We start from the raw sequence: 16,536 nt of genomic DNA, 5'->3' as shown, positions 1-16,536 counted from the left end.
ATACCCTGATTATACACTTAGCAAGTAGTAGAACCAAGCCCTGGCTGGTGTGGCTCAGTGAATTCAGTGCCAGCCTATGAACTAAAGGGTCACTGGTTCAATTCCCAGTCAGGGCACATGCCTGGGTTATGGGCCAAGTCCCTAGTTGGGTGCACGTGAGAGGCAAACACATTGATGTTTTTCTCCCTCTCTTTCTCCCTCCTTTTCCCTCTCTCTAGAAATAAATAAATAGAATAATTTTTTTTTTAAGTAACAGAGCCAAGACTTGAAAGAGAGAAATCTAGTCCCATGGTATTGAAGACTTGTCTCTGTTGCACTGATATAAAAAGGGAGGTGTCCTTTGCCCAGCAGCTGCTGCCTGGGCTGGGGGCAGGGCGGAGGACAAAAGCTCTTTGAGAGTATCCTCAGCCAACAGCTGGGACTTTCCACCTTGAAGGGAGAGTCGTGTTATGGAAAAAATGATAAAGCTCTGGAAAGATGAACATCTCCCAGGGGCCCCAAGTTTCCTCAGAGTCCCCCCCCCCCACTCCTTGCTGTGAGGGAGTGCCACAAACTGTGCCGGCCTGATCCAGATGAGATGAAGGACACCTGGACTGACACACCCCAGCCGGGCTGCTCGCATACTGAGGATCACTGGCCTTGACGGAAAGTTCCAGTTTCTCAGCCATGGACACAAAGCTTCCACGCGGGGACCCCCAAGGAATCAGGTTCAGGCTGGGACTCCCTGTCCTTCTAGTGGTGGGAAATTCACATCTCACAGGACAGCTCCATTCTTTCTTCATTGGGTAAACTTTGACGAGAGAAGGTAAGGAGGGTAGAGAGAGTCATAGCTGGTTGTTTATAAAGATTAAGAACCTCTCAGCCCTGCCGTGAGCGTGTGCCCTTAGGCAAATCAAAACACAAGGAGTGAAGGAGTTAAGGTAGATTTCTCTGTGTGATGATCTCCGTCCAGAGAATATTTGAATGCTCTAGTTCAACAGCTTGAAAAAATATACAAGTTCAGTGTCAATTTCAGCAGTGTTCTCTTCCGTTCGGTTCAGGGTTCAGTTAAAAATAATACTAATGATGGGATGGGACCTCTGGGTTCAGCAGTGTATGCAGTTTTCCCCACTTCCATCTGGTTCCAGTTCAAGGCCAGAAGAGATGGCTGTTCCAGTTACTATGCTGCCAAACAAATCACCCCAAAGCTTCGTGGCATAAAAACAATCATTTTATTATACTTATATATTTTGTGAGTCAGGAATCTGGGCAGGGCAAGATGGGTGCAGCTGCTCTCCGGGGCCTCAGCTGGGAAACTCTGGAGTGACCAGAGTCACCTCTCAAGTCTGGTGTCCTCACTCACATGCCTGGAGGTTGATATTGGCAGTCAACTGGAATGTCACCGACACGTGGCTCCTCCAGGTGGCCTGGTGAATTTATTTCCTATGGCTGCTGTGACAAATTACCATAAATTTAGTGGCTTAAAGCAGCACAAATTTATCATTTTACAGTTCTGTGGACTCCCAGCATGGGTCTCGCTGGGCTAACATCAAGGTGTCGGCAGGGCTGCATTTCTTTCTGGAGGCTCTAGAGAAGAATCTATTTCCTCGCCTTCCCCAGCTCCCAGAGGCTACCCACTTTCCTCAGCTCATGACCCCTCCCTCCGTCTTCAAAGCCAACAACGTCAGGCCAAGTCCGTCTCGTGCTGCCCCTTCTCGGGTTCTCCCCGTTGCCTGCCTCCTTCTTCCACCCTTGTGATGACATTGAGCCCACTCAGATAACTCAGGATGACGTCCCTGTTTTAAAGTCAGGTATTAGAAACCTTAATTCCCTTTCCGACCTTGACCTCTCTTTGCCATATAACGATATATTTGCAGGTTCCAGGGATTAGGACATGGGCATTTTGAGGAGCTGCTGCTTCTGCCTCCTGCAGGAGGATAGAGCGAAGAATGGAAGGGGTCATGGCTGGGTCTTTTTTCTCTACACACACACACGCACTCTCTCTCTCTCTCTCTCTCTCTCTCTCTCTCTCTCTCTCTCCATCTTGTTCTAGTGACTAGAAAGGGCCCTAAGTTAAAAGGTAGCCTCCTAGTGGGTGTCAGGAGCTCTGGGAGGCTGCCCCCAGAGTCTGACCTGACTTCTCTTCCTCAAGTCCATGCGTCTCTCCAAGAGCACCAGCTTCTTCCAACCTCCAGGGGGCAGATCTCCATCTGCCTTTCAGAAAACCCTACTCCCTACCCAGAGATGTAAGTTTTGCCTCCAAATTATCTCCCTCCCCCAGAAGGACATCTCCAGAAGCCTGGGGGATTGAAGCTGGACTTAGGCTCCAAGTGACCCAGCAGGAGACTCAAGGGCGCTCTCAGCTCTTCTGGTCTCACAGAACAGTTCAGAGTGTGACGTTCCAAATCCAGTTCCTTCAAGGTTTGCCCACCTGTGTGAGTAAGATCAATGGTCCTTTTACACAACCAATGGTCTAGAATGTAACTGTTGAATATTATACACAAATGCGCACATGCATTAACTCTAAAACCTAAACCAAGGGGACACTAACTGAGGTGCTCACAGTCTCAGACAGGTACCAGAAATCAGTGAAGTAGACTGGCTTTAGGGAACATCAGGGTCTGTGGCAGGTTGGAAGTCCCCGCCCTGCCTGTTACGGGAGTGACAGAACGAAGCTGCCTGTTTCTCTGTTAGGATATGAACCCAGTGTTGCCAGATATTTCGGGTTTTCAAAAAAAAAAAAGCCTGCAAGCCAGATATTTATGTGAAGTGTTCCAATTCTTAAGTCATTATTGCTAATTCCAATTTTTAAAATCCCTGAACAGGAGAAACAAAATATGTCCACCAGCCAAAGGCTGACAGCTTATAACCTCTGATCGAAACCCAGATAGTAATAGAGAAATGTATTCTCAGTCACCCCTCAGCCTGCAAGGCCACCCCTCATACCATCAAGTCAGTGCTTAATTATAAAGAACATCTCGTTCTTTCTGTTCAGCTCCTCCCAGCCCCCTTCCCAAGAGTGCTTCTTCAGGCCCATTGGGATTCCAAAGGTGCCCATGCCCAGTGGTATATTTTTTTAATTGAACTTTGAATTCCATAAATAATACATTCTAATTAGAATAATATGTCAAAAGCGATGGAAAATATATGGTAAAAAGTAAAGATGCATTTGTCTGTTAAGCTGCTCTCAGCTACACATGGTAGAAATCCTTATAAGGATATTTTCTAACAAGAGCCCAGAGGTCGGCAATTTTAAGGTTGATTCATCAGCCTTAAAATGCCAGGATACTGGGTGTGCATCTGCATAATTCTCTAGGCTTTTCCCTCATAGTTGCAATATGGCTGCAACATTTCCATATATCACATCTTCACACCAATATCCAAGGTAAGAATGGAGGGGGAGCCCTGGCTTGTGTGGCTCATTTGGTTGGGCATCGTCCTGCAAAATAAAACGTTGCCTGTTCGATTCCTGTTGAGGGCCCATGCCTGGGTGGCAGATTCGATCCCTGCTCAGGTTGTGTATAAGAGACAACTAATTGATGTTTCTCTCTCACATCGATGATTCTCTCCCTCTCTTTCTCCCTCCACTCCTCTCTCTCTAAAAATAAAATAAATAAGATGTTTTTAAAAAAGAATGAAAAGGGAAAGGTCAGAAAGAAATTTTCTTTATATCAATGAGGAAATTGTTCTCCCAACAGTGTCCCTTCATAACTCACTGGCCAGGCTGAGTCCCATGGCCTCCCCTAGCTGCAAGAGAGGCTGAAAAAAGCAATTATCTGGCAAAAATGAATGAGATTGCTGCACCTGACTCTGGCCAATTATGATTCATCCCTTGCTGCCTTAACAAAATGGCTTTTGTGAGCAATGGAGAAGTGGGTAAGTGCCGTTGGATAGGCAGCTTTGGTATTTGCCACAAACTCCTTCCATTTTCCCCCAAGTCCCAGTTCTCTCCCTGGAGTTACCTGCCATTAGCATTTCAGGATGTATCCTTCCAGATGTTTTTGCCCACTTACTACATATACACTGTAGCAGACATTTGGCTATTTTTCTTTTCTTCCATGTGTCAGAGCTGCAGTTTTGCTGTTGTTCTCTTTTTCATGGATCAAGAATAAATCTGATTGCTGTAAGCCAGAGATTGGCTTAAGGATGGACCTACAACCCAGCTATCATCAATGTGGTGTGAGGGACGTTGGCCGGAGAGTTCTAGAAAAAGTTTCTTTGCTCTCACAAAAGTACTGAGGCACAAACAAAAAAGAACTGCAGCAGGAATGGACAGTCCCTTTTCTGCTACTGGTCTTTGAAATGTATGAATCTGATGCCTGGACCTGTAGCCAACATCCTGAAATGGTGACAGAATCTAGTCAGAGTATAGCAAAGTAGAAAGGCGAAAAGTACCCGCGTCACTGATGACGAAGTCAAGCCACTGAACCAACTATCCCTGAAGCTGCCCCACCTCTGAACTTGTTATGTAAGATAACATGTTTTCAATGCCGAGCAAATTGTTTTGGGGATTTCTGTACCAAAGTTGAAATCATCTAACTGACATACATGCGTATAGGTGTTTTTCCTCTTTTTTTTTTTTCACATAAATGGGATCACAGTTATATGCACGGGGACTGAGTTTAGTTGCAAAGGATAAAACTCAAAATAGCAGTGACTGAAACAAGCTGAAGTGTATTTCTGTCTCATGGAAAAGAAATTCAGAAGCAAGCAGTCCGGGTCTGGGATGGCATCCCACAGTTCACAGACCGTCTCCTTCTACCTTGGGAGTCCGCCGCCTCCCAGCCAACATCCTGCTCAAGCTGCAGCCACCACGCCCACATTCCAGCCCGCGGGAAGTGGTCGGGAGCCCAAATAAGGCACACCTTCTCAGAAGGTGCACACATTACCGCTGCTTACCTCTCACATCGCCACGCTTAATTCCAAAGGGGTCTAGGATACTCTATTCGGTGTAGCCATGTGCCAACTCAAAATCAGGGATTGCATGTTCAAGGAAAGATGGATTGGTGAGGGGCAGCAAGCAATATATGTCTGCCACGATACTGTAAATATTAGCTATAATTTGCTTTTTCTCACTCAATTTACCTTTCTACCCAAGCCAATGCATATAAATTTACCTTGTTATTTTGAGATTTACTTAGTTCTTTTTTTAAATCGTGTGAGATCTTTCTTCTTTTTTAAATATACACATTTAAAGCTATATCAGAAAAAAAACTATATAATTTATATTAAGCTATAAAGTTCCCTCTAAGTGCTGCTCTAGATGCATCCCTTAAATTTTGGTGTGTTGTATCTTCATTATAATTCAATTTAAAATATTTTCTAATCCCCTTGTGATTTCTTTTCTGAGGTTACTCAGACATATTGTTTAATTTCCAAATATTTGGCATTGGGGCTTCTATATGTTTTTTTTGTTATTGATTTCTAATTTAATTTTATTGCAAATTTGAGACTCGTTTTATAGTTCAATATATGGTCTATCATGATCTGTACTCCATGTGTACTTGAAGATAATCTGCATTCTGCCATTGTTGGCTATAGTGTTCTAAAAATGTCCGTTAGGTCAAGGTGGTTGATATGCTGTTCAAGTCTTCCATATACTAAATGATTTTATGACTACTTGCTTGATTGGTGGCTGAGAAAGGAGTGTTGAAATCTCCGATTATAATTGTGATATGTCTATTTCTCCCCTCTGTCTGTTCACTTTTTCTTTTTCTTGTTCTTTTTCATTACTGCAAAATATTCCTCAGTACGGATATACATTATTTCACCCATTGAAGGACATTTAGGTTACTGTAAATGGTTTGCCCTTACAGTGTGGCACTGAATACTCTTGCGCGTATAGGAGAAATTACCAAATTGAAAATTACTGGGTCAAAGGGCATGTACATTTTACATTTTGACAAACACTGCCAAGTTATCCTCCAAATGGATTTTTTTTATATTCACACCAATAGTGCCCAATTCCCCACACCAAGACCCATGTTTGATATTACTAGCTGTAATATTATAATTTATAAGAAATATATATATTTGGTCATTCAGATGACCAGAATAGATTTCTCAGATATATTTGGTCTTCATCCACACAGTTCCTACCTCACAGCTCCCAAACTCTGTGAAATTTGCTGAGTGATAAAGCAATGGGAGCATCTTTTAACGTATTACTTGATTTCTCATCCTCAATTCCTAAAATCACTTCAGAGCCATAAAGGTGAAATGGGTGTCTTGTTATTCATAACAAGTTGCTTTCCACTACACCTGTTTCTATATTAATGAAAGTGATTTTTGGAAAGCACCTAAGGACAGGATCTAGTGGCCAGAGGAACCAACCAAGAATTGCAGGGAGGGGAGAGAGGCTTAGAGGTGAATCAATCACCCATGGCCAATGAGTTGATCAACCATGCCCATATAATGAAGCCTCCATAAAAACCCAGAAAGGAGGGGTTTAGAAAGCTTCCGGGTTGGGGAATCAGAACATTTCCATGAACCACTGTATCGGGCCCCAAGCTTCACAAGGACAGAACGTCCTTGGTTTGGGACCTCACCCTATGCATCTCTTCAACAGATTCATATCCTTGAATATCCTTTGTAATAAATCAACAGTCAGTAAATGGCTTTCCTCAGTTCTGTGAGCCGTTGTAGCAAATTAATCAGACCCAGGGAGGGGGTCATGAGAACCTCTCATCTATAGCCAACATGGCCAGAAGAACAGGTAACAACCTGGACTTGCAATTGGCATCCTGAGTTGGAGGCCAATCTTGTGGGACCCAGCCCTTTCTGTGGAGCCTGTTACTATCTCCAGGTAACTGTCGGAGAATTGCTTGTTAGTGTTGGGAAACCTACACACACCCACGCAACTGCAGGAAGGAATTGGGTTCAGGAAACCAAAGACCAGTCCTTTCTCATTTGATATTTTCTCAGAAACAGGATGAGGGAAGATTGGGAAAGAAAGTGTCTCATTGCTTACTTTGCATTTCCCTAATTATAACTAAGTTGAGTAATATTCCTGTCAATGATTGTGCCCCTGAGCTGCCTCAAACCCCAGTGAAGCTTTGAAATTAGTTTCTAAGGTCTGGAATAAATTCTTAGCCTAGGCTAGTCCACTCTTCATTATCTGCCTGGAGTAGACGGCTGTTTATTTGTTTTTTTTCTTGCAGTTACCAGAGCCTTGGTTGGAACAGGAAGTCTGGAATCAGCCAAACCTAAGTTGGAATCCCTCTGCCTCAGCCATTTGACAGCTGTGTGATTGAGGGCAAGTTACTCAGGCTCTCTGAATCTTTGGACCCTCAGCTTTACAAAGCAAAAGAAAACATTTTGCAGAGGTATTAGATGGATTAGAAAGTAGGTATGTAAAGCACCCAGCACAGCATCTGGCCCCTACTAGACTCTAATAACAAATTAATGTTTAAAAACAGGTATTCACTGAGCACTCACCATGTGCAGAGCACTGAGACAAGCCCTTTTCTCAGATTGTTTCATTAATCCTCACAGCAGTAAGACACAACATCATCTTACCGAGGAGGAAAACCGAGACTCTAAGATGTTAAGTAGCATATCCAAAATGACACAATAATCAACAGAGCTAAGAATAAAATAAAAAATGCCTGACTCCTCAGACTGCTTCCCAGGGTAGCTAGCTCATTTTATAGAGTAAGAAACTGAGGCCTTCCCTGGCCGGGTGGCTCAGTTGGTTGAAGCATGATACCATACACCAAAAGGTTGCCAGTTTGATTCCCGGTCCGCCTATGTTTTAATTTTGGGTTCGGGTCGGGCATGCACAGGAGGCAATCAATTGATGTTTCTCTCTCTCTCTCTCTCTCTCTCTCTCTCTCCCTCTCTCTTCCTCTCTCTAAAAACCAATGCAAACCTGTCTGTCCCTGGGTGGGGATTAAAAAAAAAAGAAAGGAAGAACTTGAGGCCCAGGGAGATAAAATTACATATAAAATTAAATGGTGAGTGAGCTGCAACCAGTTGACCAAATATTTTTCTTCTTGGGACTGGGTGACCCGCTGGAGGAGAGACTGGCGGGAGTGGAGGCAGGGACAGCCACCCAGCAGAGGAGTCAAGAGCATGGAAAATGTCTCTTTCAGCCAATTTTCCTGAGGAACCCTGGCTGAGGCTCAGGGCTGGGAATGGAAAGTGTGCAGGGAGGAGGCGGCAACCGTGTCCATCCGGAGAAGCTGTTTGCAAAGTCCTGCTGAGAAAAGCAAGGGGTGGGGGCGGGGGGTGCTGGGCCTGGAGGTAGGGGGAGAGGAGTAGATCTGGGAGGCTGAGGCTCTGGCATCTGCCCAGGGCCTGGTCTCCTGGGAGAAGAGAAGCAGGCGTCCCCAAGCTTCCTGTTTCCTCCTTGGGCTCCTCCGCTCTGCCAGCCCCTTCTGTGCCCTGCCCACTGGTCTGGGCATCAGCCATCCTGGAATTGAGACGCTGGCAAATCTGACTCTCTGGGGACTGTGCACAGCTGACTCAGGGAGGTACAGTGGCCAGGAAGAAGGCTTGATCCTCCTCGCGGAGATCTTGACCAGGGATGGACTGGCTTCCTCAGCGGCTAGATTTCTGTGATATCCATGTGGCCCCTCTGCTCAGAACATCTCCCTTTATTACCCACAGGGTCTGTAACGTCACTACAATACATACAAACAAGGCTGGCACTCAACCATTATGCAAAGGTATAGCCATAGGAGCTGTCAAAATATTTAGATGCATTCTAACTAGTTGTTAATAATCCCTGTCCCAAGTTTCCTCCAAGGACGCTCCCAGCAGGTCGGCCACTGCCGCCCCTCCTCCTGGGACCACCCAGGCCTCCTCACTTACAGGCATTAAAAAATTAACACCTGCCGTAGCGGAGTAGTCCAGGTCTTGTAAACAGGTCGGTGAATAACGGTTGTTGATATTTTCATATCACTCTCAGAAACAACCCTTTAGCTTAAAACTTTGCGTCTTGTTTAAAGGCAAAGTGGTAGAAATTTAGAAGTGAAAAAGTCTTGTGTAACCTCTTAATTTTCCAGATGGGGAAACGAAGGCCTAGAGAAAAGCAAGGACTTGCCCAAGGTCACAATGCCCGTCAGTATAAGAAAAGATATTTGAACACAGATCCCTGACACCTGACACTTCCCTTGGGTATCAATTTATCTGGCCTCACAAACACTGAACTTCAGTGGGTGATGATGGCAGGAGGTGGCCAGTAGGAGCCTGTCTCAATGCAGAGCTGATAGCCAATCACTTGGTTCTTGCACCTTGTCATTGTAGTCATGGCAACAATCACCTTGGTCACTAGCTCCACTGAGATAGTTGTTCTGGCAACCACTACAGGGTGGGGGTTGGGGTGCCAACTTCCTGACACCAAGAGCCTTAAGATCAACTCAGGAACAGGTCTGTTCCATAGCACTGACCCAGATCAGAGCTCTGAGTAGGAAAGAGACTGGCCCAGCACCACGCAGCACGTTGGTGGTGAAGCCAAGCTTCCTGAGTCCCCAGCCCAAGGCTCTCGCAGCTGCTCCACCCTTTCCCTAACTGACACCCTGCCCCCATCCTTCTGCCTGCCTCGGTGCTTCCCACATTCCTCCAGGCCTCCGTCAGGACCTCCTTCCCACGGCATCTCACCCTTGGCTGCCTGTCAGCCAGTTCATCCTCCTGGGAACCGGCTGACATGAGCTGAGCATAGGACTCGTCCCAGGGCTTTTCATCATCGACTGGAGCTCCCCGAAGACCAAAAAGCCTTCAACACCCTCTACCCCCAAAAGAAATGATCTCCAATGGTGGAATTTCCAGCACTATGAGTTCAGGACTGAGGGGCCCGTTTGGGCGGTCAGGCCGTGTTCCCTGTGTCATGTCAAAGAGAGCAGCTTCCCGTTGTGGGAAGGGCTTGGGGCTAGGAGGCCAGTGGCCTCGATTCCGGCCCCACTGAATCTGATCAAAAGTTTTGCTTTTATCAAGTCCCGTCTCCCTTCCGCGACTCGCCATCCCCACCAGAGAGGCGGGAGTGAGAACCCTGCTCTGCAGTCGCCTCCTCACCGCCAGCATCGCTGCTGGCGACCAGATACAATCTAGCATTTTAGGATTATTAAACAGGGGATGGCTGTGGTTTAAAGAACTGGCCTACCTTTCTGGTATCTCCTTTTTGAATAACGGAACCTCAGGATCGGAAGGGTGGTTTCCACACAAGGAAGAGCTTGAGCAAAAACAGGGAGACTGAGAAGAACCTAGAAACCTATGAGTAGTTAGTGCACTAAAGGGTGGGTGTAATGCTGGAAAAAGTAGGCTAGAAGGAGAGGCCAGAGGTGATTGAAAAGGATCAATCACCAGTCCCAGGGGTGAGGACATTGTCCCGTGGACCTCAGGGACTCACTGGAGGCTCTGAGACAGCCTCCTGCCTGGGTCTGACCCATGAGATTTTATACTACAGCATACTGCTGTGTAGGATGAGGGCCAGCCTGGTGGCAAGAAAACATGGTACATGCCAGGAAATCATTCACTCATCCAGTCATTCAATGAATATTTATTAGATACAACCCAAGCTGTGTGAAGTTGGGCAACTTACTTAACTTCTCTGTACCTCAGATTCCTTGTGTGTAAAAAGAGGGATAAAAGATGCCTGCGCATAGGTAAGGTGGTGTGAGGGTCAGATGAGATGGTTAATGCATGTAAATGTTAAGCACCATGCATGGGATTAAGTACTCCATGAATGGGTGTTGTAATTCTCATGGTGATTATTGAGCATCTACTATGTGCCTGGTGTTCTCTAGGCAGTACATGTACCGTGTGAACATTGGGGAACAATGTACATTGTTCTGCCCTCAAGGGATTCAAGATCTAATAGGGAGAAAAACCTAAAAAAAAAATACAATTAAAAAAACCCAGAAATAATAAAAATAACTACAAATTTGTTGTATCAAATGTAAATCTTAGCCCCGCCCCCAACTCAAATGTACAAAAAACATTCTCAAAATCCGAATTAAATTCTGCTCCTATCTTCCATCCTCCTGGGCTGGAGGGAATCTCAATCTCCATCCTCACTGGAAGATACCCCCTGCCAGGGGCCGAGGAGGGAAACCAGGGACCCTCCCTGGCGCTGGACTGCGGGAGCGCGGGAGGCCTCTAACCACAGCGCCCAAGCCCTCCATAGCCCCCGGAGTCCAGGAGCCCCTGCTTCCAAGCCAAGAGAAGCGCTCGGGAACCTTGCTGGAAGTTAGGATCACTGAGCCTGTGTCCAGCCTCCCTAAGTACACCATCCACCCATCCCCACTGAGTCTGGTCACCCCCTGGGGCACAGCCAAGAAAGAGTCAAGAGGATCCCCCAATCCCAGATTCCTCAACCTTCCGTCCCTTCAAAATCTCCGCGAGCTCCTTTTTCTCCCCTGGTCCTTTCCCCAGAAGTAATGAGCAGCCTCTCTGTACCAAGGGTTGGCGAACTCAGAGTCTCCAGAACACAGTAAGTTAACAAAAAAAGTATAAGACTTGGTGACCGGAGAGCACAGGACCCACCTAGAGGTCACGAAAAGGCTATGAGACAGTGTTTCCTAATGGTTAGAAGCCCACATTCTAGAGCTGTGCTGCCTGAGTTCCGATTCCGGTGCTGCTCTCTACCATCTGTGAGTTTATAGGCAAGTCACTTAACCACTCTGTGTCCATTTCCTTAACCCTGGAAAGGAATACTACTTATATCTATCGGTACTACTTCACCTAAGAAACCTCTTTGAGCAGCCCCTGACATTAGTAGGTACTCAATAAATATTAACACTTATCACATGAAAACGCAGGGCTGAGATTGCCAGATCCTGTAAAAATTCAGGAGAACACCAACAGCCAACATTTTATTTTGAAATTGCTTTTTTCTTTTTCCTTTGGCAACTGAGTGAAAACAGTTGTTAAACCCCATCTGTGAGCAGGATTGAGCCCATGAAACTGGCAATTTGCAATATCTGCTCTGTTGAAACTTATCGAAAATGGAAACCAGAAAAGAAATCCTGGAGGCAGCCTTTGCTTTCAATTCTATGACCAAACCTCTCCAAGGCAACAGTTAAGCAGTTACAGAAAGGGAAAGAGAAAATAAAGAGAAAAGACACAAATGATATATCAAGTTATCTTGGTATATAGCACATTGCACATTGAAGTGCTCTGTGCTATGCGAATTTTTTTTTTTAAGTAACTGAAATAAAGAATAGAAAAGGTGGTTGGGAAGGTGACATTTAAGCTGAGACCCATGAGAAGGAGCTAACTTAACAACAACAACAAAAACAAATAAACAAACAGGGAGAGAGAAGACCAGTCAGGGAGGAACAGCCTACTGAAAGGGCCTGAGGTAAGAAAGAGCTTGATGCAAAAGAGGTGAGCAGCAAGGATGAGCTGGATATCTAGACAGCTGAGGCATGTTCAGGGCCTCAAAAATCATGGTAAAGATCACAAAATTGTCTTGACAGTGAAAGGTTTCAAACAAAGAGGGTGACGTGGAGCTGACTTCAGGAGATGAGTAAGGAAGCTGTTGAAATAGCCCAGGAAAGAGGATGTGGCCTGGATTGGCCAGCAGCCTTGGATGTAGGCAGCCATACATTTCTGTGTCTTGATTGGCCTCTAAATCAAAGGCTGGATTTAAGCCTCAGAGACTTTCCCTAAGGCACGCAGCAGGGACACTTTGCCAATGTCCCTGGGCCCATCTTAGCCGTACCACCAGGTCTGTCTGTTGACTGGCCTAGGCTGCCCTCTGCTGGCAGAAGAGGGTCCTCCTCCCCAGAACAAGGGGAGCAGCAGCCTCTGAAAGAACCCAACTCCAGGCTGAAAGAGAAGGATACCTGGCTCCCCGCCATCTCCCCCATCTCAGTTAATGGCATCTCCATCATTCAGTAACTCAATTCAGGAACCCAGGACTCAGCTCCTCCTCTTCCCTGACTCCCTATCAGGGAGTCCTGTTGATTCTATTTTCTAAATAAAATCCTAAATCAGAAGTTTCCCAAATAGATATTAATCCCATCCACTTCTCCCCACTCCCAACGGGCCCACTTTAGCTGAAGGCACCACCATCTCCTCTTTGCTTTATTTATTCACTTTTATTTTTTGTCTTGGCCAATCCATGTCCCACTCAGCAGCTGGAGTGCTCATGGCATCCTCTGGTTCCACAATCTTTGCTCCTTGGTTTATGACTCCTCATACCAACCAGTGTTGGGCCAAACATACACCCTCCCAGGGCACTCTGCAGGCATGGGGAACTACAGCGACGCTGGAGAACAGAGAAGCTCACATCGGAGCCTCACAAACAAGGCACTTGGCCTCCCCACCCCTCTCTCCATGCGGTGTCCCTGCCTCACGCCATCTCACTGGCTCCTCTCTTTCCTCCGCCCTCCTTCACTTTGGTTTGTCTCATTCCCCCTTCCCACAAATTCTTGTTCATTTCTAATGCAAAGCAGATCGGCCATTTCTGTTTTTTCGGCACCTGCCATCCACAGCTCTTAAGGTGTCACAGTCCCCTGAAGCAGATTGTCGAGGTATCATCCATACATATATATGGTTCCCTCCCTAGAAAAAAATACCAATGACAAGATGGTAACCTTTTTCATCCTTGAGTACATTGCGATGTTAATTCTATGACTCTAATGCTCCATCATTTCAACAGCTTATGGATTGGCTTGAGATTATAGAAATCCTCACTGACCCCAGACTCAGACCATGTAATAGGAGCCTCACCCACCCAGAGGCCTTGTGACCGTAGGGCTGGACACCCTGGCCACACTGAGCCAAGAGGATCATGAACATAAGAGCCTCAGGGTTTCTGATGTGACTGAACCCAACCAGTGGGGGCTGGGGGGTCCTACTGCCCGCCACCTACCAGGCAAATCTCCAAACATGGAGTTGAATGGAAGAGAAAAAGAGTCATTTATTTAATGGCAAGTTTCTGCCAAAAATATCTGGGTAACCAAAGTAAGGGGAAAGGAAAAGTCAGAGCATGACATCAAAATAGGTATTTAAATATTTGTCATTACAACTACTACATGGGTTCAAGAACTGAAAATAACACAAAAACAAAAAAATCTGTTCATAGTGCTGACTATGATCATCAAAGAAAATTCACCCTGTCACCCTCTGCCAGCTCAGTTCAAGGTTGCTCTAGGAACCTCTTTTCCAACCCGAAGTATCATAAATGCGGGTGGCTTCGCTGGTCTCCATTCGCCGTCCAGCTTCAGGCAGCTTTTGGAAACTGCGATCCCAGGCCTCCGCTCACAGGCCTGCCCTAGCCACTGTTGGCGCCCGCTGGAGACCGATGACATGCTTCCTGCTGGGAGAAGGGAAAGAACCAACTGACTTTCCGCTTCCAGAGATCTCTGTTTCAAAAGTCTTCTCCTAGGGTCCCATGTGTGCTGAGAGCCAGTGGAAGTGTCCAGCTTTCCAATCAATAAGGGCCAGTGTCGGCCATGTTTGCCTTTGCCCCTCTTCCAGCGCCAAGTTGAGCAAGAGGGCACAGTCTCCGGTCACACATGTGCAGCTCAAACCCCTCCCCCATGATGGGGGGGTGTCCTCCATTAGACTGAGGCAAGTCATAGTATGTTAACTCAGCTCGCGAAGGCTGCCATTTGTAGCGCACAGGCTTTCTGGGAAAGAGAATACAGACGATGTGAAGAGAAAAGCAGAGGACATTCAGAGAGAGGATCCTGGCAGCGTGGATGCCATGGTTTTGCGGCGGAGGGGGGGGCAGTAACTGAGGCCCAGCTCTATCCCCGTCCCTGCTTGTCCTTAGCAGGCACCTGGTTGCTCACCTCTTCTTTGGACTTCAAGAGCTGACACATTCCCACCTTTGCAAATCTGGCATCAGCCCAGCAAAGAACAAAGGGAACTCTGAAATGACAACTTTGTCTTTAAATCTTCAAAGATCTTTGGTTTCCTTTTTTAGATGCCAGGAGCAGAGGGTCACGTCCATGATATTCGTCCCTACTCAGTAGACTGTTGTCACTGTCTTCCGCGTATTTTTTGGGTTTAATTACCGGTTCCCACGCTCATCCCCATCCCTCCGTCGCAGCGATTTTCTCCCGGCTTGCCGCAAGAACTTTTAAAACATGCCATACCTGACTATTTAGCCAGTGTATTTCATAGATAAACTTAATATATCGTCTCCACTATGTGTTGTCTCTTGCCTGAATTCATCTGTTGAGAGCAAGACAAGAACTGAGGAGGGGGAGCCTCCTAACTCGGGTCTCCCGGGTAATACTTCTAAGTACACTCTCCCCCAAAATCATTTAAACAAAAATCCCCACCTCAGGCTCTGCTTCAAGGGAACTGACCTGTGACGGGGATGGTACGTTATCATCCAAACTGGTACACTTTCAAGAGTGCACGGGGCTCTATCAATAATTAAGCCCGGACAAAGGGCAGAAGCCGTGGTCATCCTGCCCAACCAGGATGTGCACTAACTGAGCATGCACTCGGTTTATGCTTCCTGTTGCCACCCACAGTGCACATCCAGTACATTTGTCAACCTGTTCCCCAGGGACGCACGCCTCGGTTTGCTCTAACTCTCCACTAACAAACAACAGCCAAAAAGAAATTGTTAGGGAAATCCTTGGACATGTCCCCTAGTACACTTGTTTGAGAATTTCTCGAGGGTTGTAGAGCCAAAGACACAATTCCTGTAAGTTGTTTTGGCCTCCAAAAATATTTTCTCAAATGAGGATTCCAGCCCCAATGCAAGGAAGCATGAGGTCACAGTGTTTCTCCCTGTTTCTTCTACCTCAGGAAAATCACCATGGCATTTGGTTGGGGCTCTTCCCCTCTGGAAATGCAAGAGTTCCCCGGGGTTCCCTGAGGAGGCGACATTTGACTCTGGCTCAGGGATGATTCGGGGTTCACCAGGGTAGTGGGGTGAGAAAAGGGTAAGTGGAGGGACACAATGTATTCGTTCATTTACATATAAATATTTATTGACCACGTATATTTAAAGGCCCTGTAACCTCAACAGATAAAAGAACAGTAAACATTCATACAGAGTTTTACTGCTTTCAAGCCCATTCTCTTACAAGAACCAAAAACCCAGGAGCACCAAGGCTCAAGAGGTAGAATACACCTTCTATGAATAAGGAAGTTCTACAGTGGCATTTCTTAAACTAAATGTGCGTGTGGATCACCTGGATATCTTGTAGGTCTCAGGGGGAGCCTGAAATTATGCATTGATTATAGGCTCCCAGGTGATGCTGATGCTTCTGGTCTGGGGACAACACCTGGTTTAAAAAGGGCCTACAGAACCACAATACCATTATCACATTCTAACAATCCATATTCATATTTTCCTGCTTGCCTGAACATTTTCTTTATAAAAAATGTTGTGATTCAGGCCCAATCACAGATGATATGTGACATTTGGTTTTCACTTCTGTTCAGTCTCCTTTCATCTACAACAATCTCAGATTTCCCCCTTTTTTTTCATGACACCAACATTTTTTAAGTATCCAGGCCAGCTGTCTTGTAGAGGATGCCACAATCCTGATTTTTTTTCTCTGACATTTCCTCATGAGTAGATGCAGGTTAAACACGTTTGGCAAGATTACACAGGTAATGTGTCCCTCACATTGCATTCAT

The sequence above is a fragment of the Pteronotus mesoamericanus genome, unplaced genomic scaffold, assembly GCF_021234165.1.
Source record: "Pteronotus mesoamericanus isolate MK-2021 breed Mesoamerican mustached bat unplaced genomic scaffold, CSHL_Meso_final contig_25, whole genome shotgun sequence".
Taxonomy (NCBI): domain Eukaryota; kingdom Metazoa; phylum Chordata; class Mammalia; order Chiroptera; family Mormoopidae; genus Pteronotus; species Pteronotus mesoamericanus.
Note: the sequence above shows the minus strand (reverse complement) of the source record.